Source organism: Neofelis nebulosa, chromosome 15, assembly GCF_028018385.1.
Source record: "Neofelis nebulosa isolate mNeoNeb1 chromosome 15, mNeoNeb1.pri, whole genome shotgun sequence".
NCBI lineage: Eukaryota > Metazoa > Chordata > Mammalia > Carnivora > Felidae > Neofelis > Neofelis nebulosa.
The window spans coordinates 69,168,478-69,181,325 of NC_080796.1; the positions used below are offsets into that span (position 1 = coordinate 69,168,478).

At 39.9% G+C, this 12,848-nt stretch overlaps 1 long non-coding RNA gene across 1 annotated transcript; it reads right to left on the reverse strand.

Moving 5' to 3' along the window:
• Positions 1-4,741: 4,741 nt before the first annotated feature.
• On the reverse strand, positions 4,742-11,328 carry LOC131495833 (uncharacterized). The gene is made up of 2 exons (XR_009254145.1): positions 9,716-11,328; positions 4,742-9,469 (listed from the first exon to the last, which is right to left on the reverse strand). It is a non-coding gene; the product is annotated as an uncharacterized LOC131495833 (long non-coding RNA).
• Between the last annotated feature and the right edge of the window lie 1,520 nt (positions 11,329-12,848).

The following is a 12,848-nucleotide window of genomic DNA, read 5'->3' on the forward strand; positions in this document are numbered from 1 at the left end:
TCAGGCACACCTACACGCATTTTGGAGCAGAGTGGACTCAGAGAAGCCGTGTTTTGTTCCACGCTGGGGGCCCAGTTTGGGGCAATCACCTTCTACATGATGATAACCCTCTTCATGAAATCTGATGGCCCTCAGCTGTCTCGCTTCCGGGCTGGGGCCTTTTCCGGCATCTGGGAGAGAAACAACATGATCCCCACCAACTGCACTGTTAGGGATCCAAGAAGCTTGGGACATCAAGGGACGTTTAGTTCATTGGAGTCTTGCTTTTGAGGGATTCATCCTTCCTTCCTCATGTGCCTCGACGGCATCGGGAAGTCTGAGAGGTTCATATCTGTGAGCTCCTGTTGGGAAGGAGCCTCTCTATCATTATTAAATACATTTTATCCTCTAAAACATCTCCCTTTAGAGACTCTGTTTGCTTCGTGTCCTATCATTCAGCTCTCAAAGCATAACTCCATCCCATCGCCCTGAGTTACACCATAAACACCACCTCTCTGTTTCTAATACACAACATATTTCAAAGCAGAAAGGAATTTATAGCGCCAATGTTATTTTTCCATGTACAATTCCAGTTTGGAATGTCCAGCAGGGCTCGAATTGCCTTTCAAGATAAAGACCAGATCCTGATTCTATGTAATCCTTGCGTGCTTCTGGGAAGGCTCAGGTGTTCGTCTTATGGGTGGAATATGCATTCTCCAGGGCCCATCATGCCCCCGAGAGGAACCATTTACACCAAGCCAGACTCCGACAGAATTCTGCAGTGGCCTTTTGCCAACATTCTCACAACCAGAGAGGCAAGTTTCAGTCCTGGGACCTGTGCAACACAGAGCAAGGGCAAGTCCTTCTACCCTGACCTCGGGTGCACAGTATGCTGGAAGGAGCCTTGGAGGTCAACCAGCCTAGTCCCCTGGTTTCATAGCTGAGTCTCAGCACAGTAAAGTGACTTGTCCAAGGTCACACAATACAGGAAAGAAAAGCACAGAAAAACAAAACAAAACAAAACCATCTCTCTTAAGTCCCCATCCATTAGTCTTCCCAAAACATCATGCAATTGCACAAAATACTTTTTATTTCAAACATTTAAGAGATCTGAGCCAACAAAATAAACAGGAAAAAAATAGGTAAAGCATCCCTAGGCCAATGCCAGGAGTGGAGTCTATAGGAGATCACCCCGTGGGATGGATGTCAGCGGTCTCTGAGAACACAGATCAAGTCCTGAGGGCTCTCGTTCTTTGCTTAGCCTGCGGGGAGCCCATTTCTTCAACAGAATGAAGGTTAGAGGTAGAATTTTTTTTTTTTTCACAAGAATGCTGGAATATGCTTCAGAGACATCTGGCAGAAGAGAATGGAGACATGGGTTCTGAGTCTGCATCCTTCCCACCCCCTACTGTGGAAGATCCCTGGATCCTCCCCTGCAGAGTCAGTCTTCCTCCCTTCCCCCACCTTGTTAGAACCACTCCCAGCCTGAAGTGAGAAGATCTGGCTCATCTGTCTGGGATTAGAGACTTAACATCTGGCCATGGCCCCGATTCCAAGTTTTATCAACGTTCCTGAGGCCCAGGATAGTAAATACTTATAGGTCTGCTCAATCCACAGTGACCTCAGTGCTGGCCCTCCCTTATAGGGGCGTGCTACCAGACTCCGTGCTCATATTACGTAACCTCCACTTCCATGGCCATAATTGCAAATCCAATCTGGACTAGTTTCACGGAAGGAGGAGATATTGACTTTACAACCGTAAGCGGTCATTTCTCTGCATAGCATGGACTGTCAAAGCAAAGACAGCTGGTGTGCAGGAAGAAAAGAATGAAGCCAACGTGCAGAAAATGCAAAAACAAGTCAGAATCCTAACAGGTTTCTAGTTTCCAGGCCCGAGGTCTTCCCAAGGTCAGTGTGCTCTTCCTATTCTTGGATCCCATAAGACACTCCATAGCTATCAGATGCATTCTCGTGTGTTCTTTAAATTATGTCAGGTGGGCTTCTGTAACTTGACATCACACCCCTTTCAGATTTCTGTAGAGGCACCTCTTCTGGCAAATTAACTAGAAGGTAGGTGTCCTTATTCCAGTTACAACAGACAAGGAAACCAGCTCAGAGACTCACACAGGCATGCCCAGTACCTGTGGCTCTCTGTTGACCAACTAACTTGCCTGGGTTCCTGAGCATTACCTTTCTCTCAAGTTCTGTCCTCTGAGGTCTACTCTTATACCCATCTAGGACCAAGTCAGGAAAACAGACCCCACACTAGGGATTTCAACAAAAAAGATTTAATAAAAGGAATTGATCACATAGGTGATGGAGGGCTGACTAATCAGAAGAAATAACTGCAGAAAGAGCTACCACCTGAAGGCTAGGGGATAAAACAAAAGGATCCTGTGACTGTAATTTGCAGAGAGCCAACTGCAACATCCCAGAGAAGAGTGTAGAAGAATGGATTAGGGCTAAGAGACAACAGGCAAATTGCCATGCCTATTTCTACGCACTTGTCGGAGACACTCTCTCCACTCACGACCAGCCTCTTTACATTGCCACCCATGTGTGTCCTTCTTCCTTAAATGCCAGCCTTGGCTGTGCCATCGAAACTTTCGTTCAATCGCCGTATCTGGTGCAGTGGACCAGGTCCCAGTGCAATGGTTCAGTGGTTCACCATTACTCTCCACAAGGTGTTTCTAGTCCTGTAATTGTCTTTCCTTGTGGTGTATCAGAGTATTGCTGACCTCATAAAATGAATTTGGAAGTGTTCTCTCCTATTCTATTTTTTGGAAGAGTCTGAGAAGGGTTGGCATTAATTCTTTAAATATTTAGTAGAATTCACCAGTGAAGCTATCTGGCCCCAGGCTTTTTTCTTTGTTGGGAGGTTTTGATTACTGATTCCATCTCCATACTTGTCATTGATCTGTTCAAACTTTTTTTTTAATTTTTTATGTTTATTTATTATTAAGAGACAGACACAGAGCGTGAGCAGGGGAGGGTTAGAGAGGGGGGGAGACACAGAATCTGAAGCAGGCTCCAGGCTCTGAGCTGCCAGCACAGAGCCCGACGCGGGGCTCGAACCCACGAACTGTGAGATCATGACCTGAGCCGAAGTCGGTCGCCCAACCGACTGAGCCACCCAGGCGCCCCTCAAACTTTCTATATCTTCATGATTCAGTCTTGGTAGGTTGTATATTTCTGAGAATATATCCATTTCTTCTAGGTTGTCCAATTTGTTGGCAATATAATTGTTCACAGTAGTTTCTTATTTCTGTCTTTGCATTTCTTTAGTATCAGTTGGGATGTTTCAAATTTTATTTGAGTCTTTTCTTAGTCTAGCTAAAGGTTTATCAATTTTGTTTATCTTCTCAAAAAAACCAACTCTTAGTTTCATTCAAATTTTTAATTGTTCTCCTATTCATGATTTCACTTATCTCTGCTCTGATTTTTATGACCTCACCCCTCCTACTAACTTTGGGCTTAGTTTGTTCTTTTTTTTTTTTTTTTTCCCCTAGGACTTTGAAGTGTAACGTTTAGCTGTTTGAGACCTTTCTTTTTTCTTAATGGAGGCATTTATTGCTATAAATCCCCCTCTTAGAACTGCTTTTGCTGCATCCCATAAATGTTGGTATATTTCCATTTTTGTTCTTCTTGGGGTATTTTTTATTTTCTTCTTGATTTCTTTTTTGAACCACTCATTGTTCAAGAATATGTTGTTTAATTTCCACACGTTTGTGAATTTTCCAATTTTCCTCCTGTTATTGATTTCTCATTTCATATACTTCAGTCAGAGAAGATACTTAATACAACTTTAATCTTCTTAAATTTGTTAAGACTTGTTTTGTAGCCTAACATATGATCTATTCTGGACAGCTGATCTGTGTGAGTTTAAGAAAAATGTATATTCTGCTGTTGTTACACAAAATGTCCTATATATGCCTGATAGGTCTGTTTGGTCTATGGTGTTGTTCAAGTCTGTTGTTTCCATATTGATTTTCTGTCTGGATGATCTATCCATTATTGAAAGTGACAGTTTTTTTACTTAAAGTCTATTTTGTATAATACAACTATAGTCACCCAGGCTCTTTTTTGGTTACTATTTGCATAAAATACCTTTTATGTCCTTTCTATGTGATAAGTTGTTTTTCTCTGGCTGCTTTCAAAATTCTCTTTGTCTTTGACTTTTGCCAATTTAGTTTTAAAATATCTCAATGAAGACTTCTTCATGTGCACTCTATCTGGGGTTCTTCGGGCATCAGGAACCTGAATGTTCATTTCCCTCTGCAAATCTGGGAAGCCCTTTCTTTCTTTCTTTCTTTCTTTCTTTCTTTCTTTCTTTCTTTCTTTCTTTCTCTCTATTGAAGAATGGTTGACATACAATGTTGCATTAGTTTCAGGTGTACAACATAGTGATTCAACATGTCTTTACATTATGTTATGCTCACCACAAATGTAGCTACCATCTGTCACCATATAATGCTATGACAATAACATTGGCTGTGTTCCCTGTGCTGTACCTTTCATACCTGTGACTTATTCATTTCATAACTGGGAGCCTGTACCTCCTACACCTTTCACCCATTTTGACCATTCCCTCAATCTCTCCCCTCTGGCAACCATAGTTTGCTCTCTGTTTTTATGGGTCTGCTTCCACTTTTTTGTTTGTTTTGTTTTTTTAATTCCACATATAAGCGAAATCATATAGCATTTGTCTTTCTCTAACTTATTTCACTTAGCATAATAACCTCTAGGTCCATCCATGTTGTCACAAATTACATGATCTCATTCTTTTTTTTTTTTTAAGGCTGAATAATATTCCGTCATATATATACCACATCTTCTTTATCCATTCATCTATCAGTGGACACTTGGATTCCTTCCATATCTTGGCTATTCTAAATAATTATGTAATAAACATAGGGGTGCATATATCTTTTCCAATTAGTGTTTTTGTTTTCTCTGGGTAAATAGCTAGTAGTGGAATTACTACATCATGTGGTATTGCTATTTTTAATTTTTCGAGGAACCTCCATTCTGTTTTCCACAGTGGCTGCACCAATTTATATTTCCACCAACAGTGCATCAGAGTTCCTTTGACCTCTACATCCTTGTCAACACTTGTTATTTCTTTGACATTATTTCTTTAAATAAGCTTTCTGTCCCTTTCTCATTCTCTGCTCCTTCTGGGATTCCCATAATGCATAGATTAGTTCTTTTGCTGCTGTCCCACAAGTCATGTAGACTTTCTTCTCTTTCCTATTCTTTTTGTTCCTCTAATTGGATAATTTCAAATAACTTGCCTTCCAGTTTGCTGATTCTTTCTTCTGCATGATTAAGTCTGCTGTTGAAACTCTCTATTGAAGTCATTGCATTCTTCAGCTCCAGAATTTGTTTGGTTCTCTTTTATGATTTCCATTTCTTTGTTAAGCTTTTCATTTTGCCCATGTATTGATCTACTGATTTCATGTAGTTGTCTGTATTCCCTTGTTGCTAACTGAGCTTCTTTATTATGAATTCTTTGGTAGCCATTTGTGGCTATTTCTTTAAGGTTGCTTACTGGAGCTTTATTAGTCTCCTTGGGTGGTATCATGTGTGACTAATTCTTTCTTTTCTTTTCTTTTTCTTTTTCTTTTTCTTTTCTGAGAGAGAGAGCAGGCAGGGGAGGGGCAGAGAGAGAGGGAGAGAGAGAGAATCCCAAGCAGGGTCCACACTGTCAGTGCAGAGCCAGACGTGGGGCTCAAACCCACAAACCATGAGATTATGACCTGAGCTGAAATCAGGAGCCAGATGCTTAACTGACTGACCCGCCCAGGTGCCCCACATTTACCTAATTCTTAGTGACCCATGTAGTCCCGCATTGATGCCTGTGCATTTGAAAGGCAGACGCCTCTTCCGGTCTTCACAGACTAGTTTTGGCAGATCTTTTCCTGCTGGGTCCCTGGGCTGATGAGGTTACCTCCAGAATCATGGGCAAGCAGAGCTGGAACCAGGTCTTGTGGCTGTTGTGGGGTGTGTAGTCAAGTCTGCAGCCGGCAGGTCTTTCACGGGGGGCGAAGTTGGGCATGGCTCCCGCCTATGCACGCACCCATCAGATGGCTGGACTGGTCTCTGAGGATTACAGGGTTTAAATCCAATGTCTGCCGTTTTGCCCCAATCTTTATTGACGTATAATTGACAAATTTCAAAAAATGTATATATTTAAGGTACATGTCGTATGTTTTGACATACATGCATCAGAAAATGCCACAATCAAGCTAATTAACATATGCATCACTTCATACAGTTACTTGTGTGTGTGTGCATGTGTGTGGTGAGGACACTTAAGATACATCCTTTAGCAAATCTGAAGTATACAATACAGCATCGTTAACTACATTCACATTACCATACATTAGATTTCCAGAACTCACATGTCTTACGCAATTGAAACTTTGTTCCCCTTGACCTACTGCCTCCTGCCTATTCTGCCACATATTAACTATGACATTTGGGCAAGACTTTTATCAAAATTCTCACAATGAGCAAAGCGAGTTTCCATTCTAGGGTCCCATGCAACATAACTTAAGCAGAAGCCATTCTACCCATGACCTAGACTTTTGATGCCTCAGTTTTGTCATCTGTAAAATGGAAATATTAATAGTATCTATCCTGTGGAAATGTTAATAGGAATGTTATGAGTTAGTACATGTCAAGAGTTTATAATGGTGCCAGCATTCCTCAGCATTAGCCATTATGATCATTATAATTATACCGTTATACATTATCTTTATAATTATTATTCCTAAGTGCAAGCTTGACCAGCTCCCTTAATGGTCCATCTGTTCACTTCAGGCTCCCACCTTCCATTTATTTCAATCCTACACAAATCTAAGTTCATCAGAGTGTCTTAATTCTCCCTCAACTGTTAACTGCTTCTACCTGGAAACTATTAAACAATTACTTTCCTAAATAATTCCAATAAGCCTCAAGAGCCTCCTCCAGAAAATTTCCCAAGAAAGAAAAGAAAGTTGTTCTACACAGTTACAGAGGATGATGACTAACTGGAATCTACTAGCTTCTCCAGGAAACCCTCCCACAGAGGTACACTGGCAGTGAACCTTGTTCCAGTGCCCCTGACTAACATAGTTCCTGCCCCACTCCTCCTACCTCTGCTTTGAATAGTCAAGCAAGTATCTCATCCACCAGCCTCAAAACCTCTTAAAAGCTGGTGTTATGTCCTATCCATCTTTATATCCCCAGCAACTTCAGCTCACAGAGAATGATCTGTGTGAGATTGAGAAGAATCTATATTCTGCTGCTGTTGTATACAATGTCCTGTCTATGCCAATTTACAAAAAAAGGTTTCATAGGAATGCTCTCAGATAGTGGAGGTTACGTGTACATAGAAAAAGGTAGGCTATCAAGAAAATCAGGAAAAGTCAAAAGCACTGCACAATTAAGGCTTATATTGCATAACCATAAATATTTCTCTTTTGAGTCATACTTGAACCTCATTGAGCCCAGCTTCTCCCCACACATACTCTGTTCTGTTCTATAGAAGAGGAAATCTGAGGCTCGGAAAGAATGAGTAATCTGGCCTCAGGTCGTTCTGGTCAATAACAAGACAGAATTAGGACCCAGGTATCTTGATTCCCAATCCAGTGGAAAGAAACCATCTCATTAAAAAAAAATGCTGTAAAGATGACCCAACCATTTGATCAAAACCTGAAGTGATTTATCAAAAGAATGAGTGGGGCACACAGAGAGGTTAAGAGGTGAAGCTTACTGAGGACCAACTACACTGAACTAGACTATCTCTCAATCTTAATTCTCCAACAGTTTTATTTCTATTTTGAAATTGGTTTAAAAGACATTGTCTCTAGAAACAACTGACAAAGTATCCCAATCTGCAACACAATATTGTATAATTATAATCATATCCTAAAATGTACATTTGGAAATCATGTCACAAAGAAAAGGAAAAGTTTTAAAAAGCAACCACACACACACACACACACACACACACACACACACACACACACACAAAACTCACTGTGGGGTTATAAAAGTAAAATATTAGTTAAGCTTTTAATATTCCACTTTCAAATTTCACCAAATGATATGATACAATTTCAGTGTGTCCTTTGTTGTACTAACATCTCTGTTACCTATGGAAAGCTAGATGAGTATGTTTCAGTCAGAGATTGAGATATATCTTTCTCAGATATATTAGACAAAATTTGGTAACCCAATAGGTCGGATTATGTTTCTGATTAAACAGCTTGCTGGTTAAATATAGGACTTAAACCAGCAGCAGATTACCCGTGGTTTGCTATTGTTTGGTTCTTCACAAAGAAGCAATTATTTGAGAAACCAGGGATGGAAAAAAGAAAGGAAGACTGTTTTTAGAATAATATAAAGGGAGTTAATTTGTAGTTTTCACAGAAAAGAAGAATCGAATCAAAATAAAATTGGTGCTCTGGGTTTGGGGACCTAAACAGCTCAATATGAAAAAAGAAAGGGAATACAGAAATGTGAAACTACCATCATAACTCCAGTTGCACATTTGAAAAAAAATAAGGAAAAATGTCTAAAACAGAACTTTTATTTGGCCTCCCAACTGAAAAATGACATTTTCATTATGCTTTCAGTCAAAGGTTGATTTGTAAATACTAGGTAGAGTTTTGCTCCATGAGTTAAACAGCTCTTTCCTATGGAGAACCTTCTGGAGAGTACAGGAAGTAAGAAAAAGAATCTCTTGGGAAATTTTTAAACGATGGCAGAGATAGAGGGCCCTGGGTCTCATCTCTTGCATTTCTATAGGATGAAGCAAAGTTCTACTTCCAACTTTGCCACTCATTAAATCCTTTCTGGTCCGTGCACCTAAGTCAAGGAAGATGGACAGAGGCTCAAAGAATCATGGTACTTAGCTAACCACTGGTTATAAATTATTCTGGTCTGAACCACAAAATTTGATACTTCAGCTTTACCAATAAAAATAGTACCCTATAAGAACAATGCCTGGATATGTTTAAGGAAACTGTCAAGGCAGAAATTTATTTGTATCTGCCAAATGGTAACCTTTAAACATAAGATATATGGATGTGTCACCATCCACCGGTTTCTAGTCTCTCCAAAAATCAAAGTCACTGGGATCACTCATGAGACGTGTGCTTTTTTATGCTAAAACTCCAGGTTTTGAGGTTAGGTTCATAAGCCTTGAGACATGATTATAAAAGCACTTGCTTGTGTGGGATGTGTTGTGATGTGTTATGACCGGGAGGAATACTAATGTGGCAATCCAACATTTCAAAAACCAATTTAGACATTTCAAGGTGATATATTTACATGCATTTCCATGCCTTTCCACCTGAGTTTGCATCCGAATGTTAGAAAAAGGAGAAGCTCTTTCAGAATGGTGGAGTAAGCATGCCTCCCAAAATCTGCTCCTCCAGAAAAGCAAAAGAGCACTGGGCAAAGGGTCAAAACGAACTTTCTCAAAACTCGGGAGGGGCGCCTGGGTGGCGCAGTCGGTTAAGCGTCCGACTTCAGCCAGGTCACGATCTCGCGGTCCGTGAGTTCGAGCCCCGCGTCAGGCTCTGGGCTGATGGCTCGGAGCCTGGAGCCTGTTTCCGATTCTGTGTCTCCCTCTCTCTCTGCCCCTCCCCCGTTCATGCTCTGTCTCTCTCTGTCCCAAAAATAAATAAAAAAACGTTGAAAAAGAAAATTAAAAAAAAAAAAAAAAAAAACTCGGGAAATTAACCAAAGGCTTATACCCATCTGAGGAGCATTTATTTGAAGAAAAAACAGCTGAATCTAGGTAAGAAACTAGGTGAGGTTTGGGGAGTTTTAACTTACGCTATTCTCAACCCCTTCTGCCCAGCTCTGCAGTAGCCTTTAAAACACCCAGCCTCAAAACCATGTTGTCAATTGTCAAAAACAGTCAATGGTGGGGCGCCTGGGTGGCTCAGTCGGTTGAGCATCCGACTTCAGCTCAGGTCATGATCTCACGGTCTGTGAGTTCGAGCCCTGCATCGGGCTCTGTGCTGACAGCTTGAAACCTGGAGCCTGCTTTGGATTCTGTGTCTCCCTCTCTCTCTGCCCCTCCCCCGCTCACACTCTGTCTCTCTCTGTCAAAAATAAATAAACATTAAAAAATTTTTTTCTTTTAAAAAACAGCCAATGGCAATGGTTTAATGTTGCAGTGATGTAAGGCAGCAATACCAGTTGGGGCAAAAAAAGAGGCTGGCCAAAAAGAAAACTTAAAAGGAAAATGTGGGTGTGCTGTGACCATAGAAGACTTTGCAAAGTCCCAATGTATTTCTGGCGATGTAGGAGGCCCCATATATATGTCTGTGGGCATACTCGGAAAAAATCTGAAAAAGATTTCAGCTCTCACCTCTGGCCAACCTTGAAGTTCTGTGCAAGTTGGAAGTGAAGACTAGGAAGTCTTGTGAACTGCTGGCCAATGCATTGAAGGTGGGCTCCAAGACAAAACCCCTCCATACAGGTGGGAGACTTCCTGGTTCGAAGTATTTTTTAAAAATCCCTCCCTGATCATTGACCGACCACTAAGTTAATATAGCAGAGACTCCAGTGGCCACACACACAAAGAATACAGACTGTAGAATTAGTCAGGAAAAGTCACTAAACAAACAAACTGCAACAACAAAAAACTACAACAAACCCTTGGGAGGGAGGGACGCTGATTGCTATATTGCCACAGTGTATTATGTGATTTGTACAATTTAAAAAATAAAAAGACACATGCATACAACCAGGAAAGGGGAGCCCACACAAGGAAAAAAAGCAGTCAACAAAAACTATCCCTGAGAAAAACCATGTGTTGAACTTACTAGTCAAAGACCTTAAATCAGCTACTATAAATATTTTCTAATAACTATAGGAAATCATACCCAAAGAATTAAAAATATGAAAACAATGTCTGACCGAAGAGATAATATAAATAAAGGGGTAGAAGCTATTAAAAAAAAAAAAAAAAAAAAAAAGAACTAAGAAGAAATTCTGGAGTTAAAAAGTGCAACAACTGAAATAAAAAATTCACGAGAAGGGCTAAACAGAAGACTTAAGCTGGCAGAAGTAAGAATCAGTGAACTTGAAAATAGATCAATTGTGATTACCCAGTCTGGGAAACACAAAGAAAAGAAAAAAAGAAAAAGCAACCAAGCCTCAGACCTGCGGCACACTACCGAGTGTACTAGCATATGCATGATGGCAGCCATGGAAGAAAAGGATGGAGGAAGGAGCAAAAAAGAAGATATGAACAGGGGTGCCTATGTGGCTCAGTCAGTTGAACATCCAACTCTTAATCTCAGCTCAGATCTTTATCTCAGGGTCATGAGTTCAAGCCCCACATCAGGCTCCACACTGGGCATGGAGCCTACTTAAAAAAAAAAAAAAAAAAAAAAAAAAAAAAAAAAAAATATATATATATATATATATATATATATATATATGAACAAATAATACCCAAAAACATACATTTATTGACAAACATTAATCTACAAAGCCAAGATCAAAGAACTCCAAGGAGAATAAATCTATATGTATCTATACCTAGCTACATCATAGTAATACTGTAGAATGCCCAAGACTTTTAAAACAGAATTTGAAAGCATCAACAGAATAATGACCCACCATAACAAGAGATCTAAATTAAGATTACATGTTGATTCCTCATTTGATACCATGGATGGCAGAAGGCAGGGGGATAACATATTTAATGTGCTGAAACAAGAGATTGCAACCCAGAATTTTATGTCCTGCAAAACTATCCTTCAAAAAATGAAGGAAAAACTAAGACACTGCCAGATTTTTTTTTAACTGAAAAAATTCATTGCTAGCCGATGTTCTCTGTAGGAAATACTAACAGGAGTCCTTCATGCTCAAATGAAAGGACTCTACATAGAAACTTGAATCCTTATGAAGAAATAAAAAGCATTGGTAAAAGTAACTACACAAGTATATAGGAAAACAGTATAATGTATTTTTTTAAACACTTTTCTCTTCCTGATTCAGACAACAACTGCATAAAGCAAGAGTTATAAAAATGTGTTGAGAGGTTTATATTTTATTAAGATATAACTTGGGTAGATAAGACAGCAGGAAGGAGTGGGCAAGGAGATGAAAAGAAAGCTTTTATAAATTAAAAATATATTTCAGTAGAAGAACTCTACAGATGCGAAAGTTAAAGAAACTGTGAACACAGAGCTAAAAGTCAAAGAGACATAAAATAAATAAATACTTAAGTCAAAGTCCAGAAAAGGAAAACATCTAACCAAAAGGTGGTCTCGGGGCACCTGCAGTGGCTCAGTCAGTTAACCATCAGACTCTTGATTTTGGCTCAGGTCATGATCTCATGGTTCGTGAGATCGAGCCCCATGTGAGGCTCTGCACTAACAGCATGCAGCCTGCTTGGGATTCTCTTTCTCCTTCTCTCCGCCCCTTCCCCACCTGTGCTTTCTCTCTCTCAAAATAAATAAATAAATAAAAAGTGAATGAATGAATGAATGAATGGCCGTCCAGAAAGAGCAAGGAAATCAAGAGGAGGTGGATGGTAATTAGGTTCCACTTCCTGGAGGAGAAAATATCTACATATTTTACTTGAAATTCTTCTCTAAGAAAGATTGTCTCTTCGTCTCTGTTTATTTAATTTCTTATTTACTTACATACATATATATATATATATATATATATATATATATATATATAATTTGTTTTTTTTTTTAGAGAGAGAGAGAGAGAGAGAGAGAAAGTGGGCGAGAGGAGCAGAGGGAGAGAGAATCCCAATCAGACTCCTCACCCAGTGTGCAGCCTGACATGGGGCTCCATCCCACAACCCTGGGATCATGACCTCAGCTGAAATCAAGAGTCAG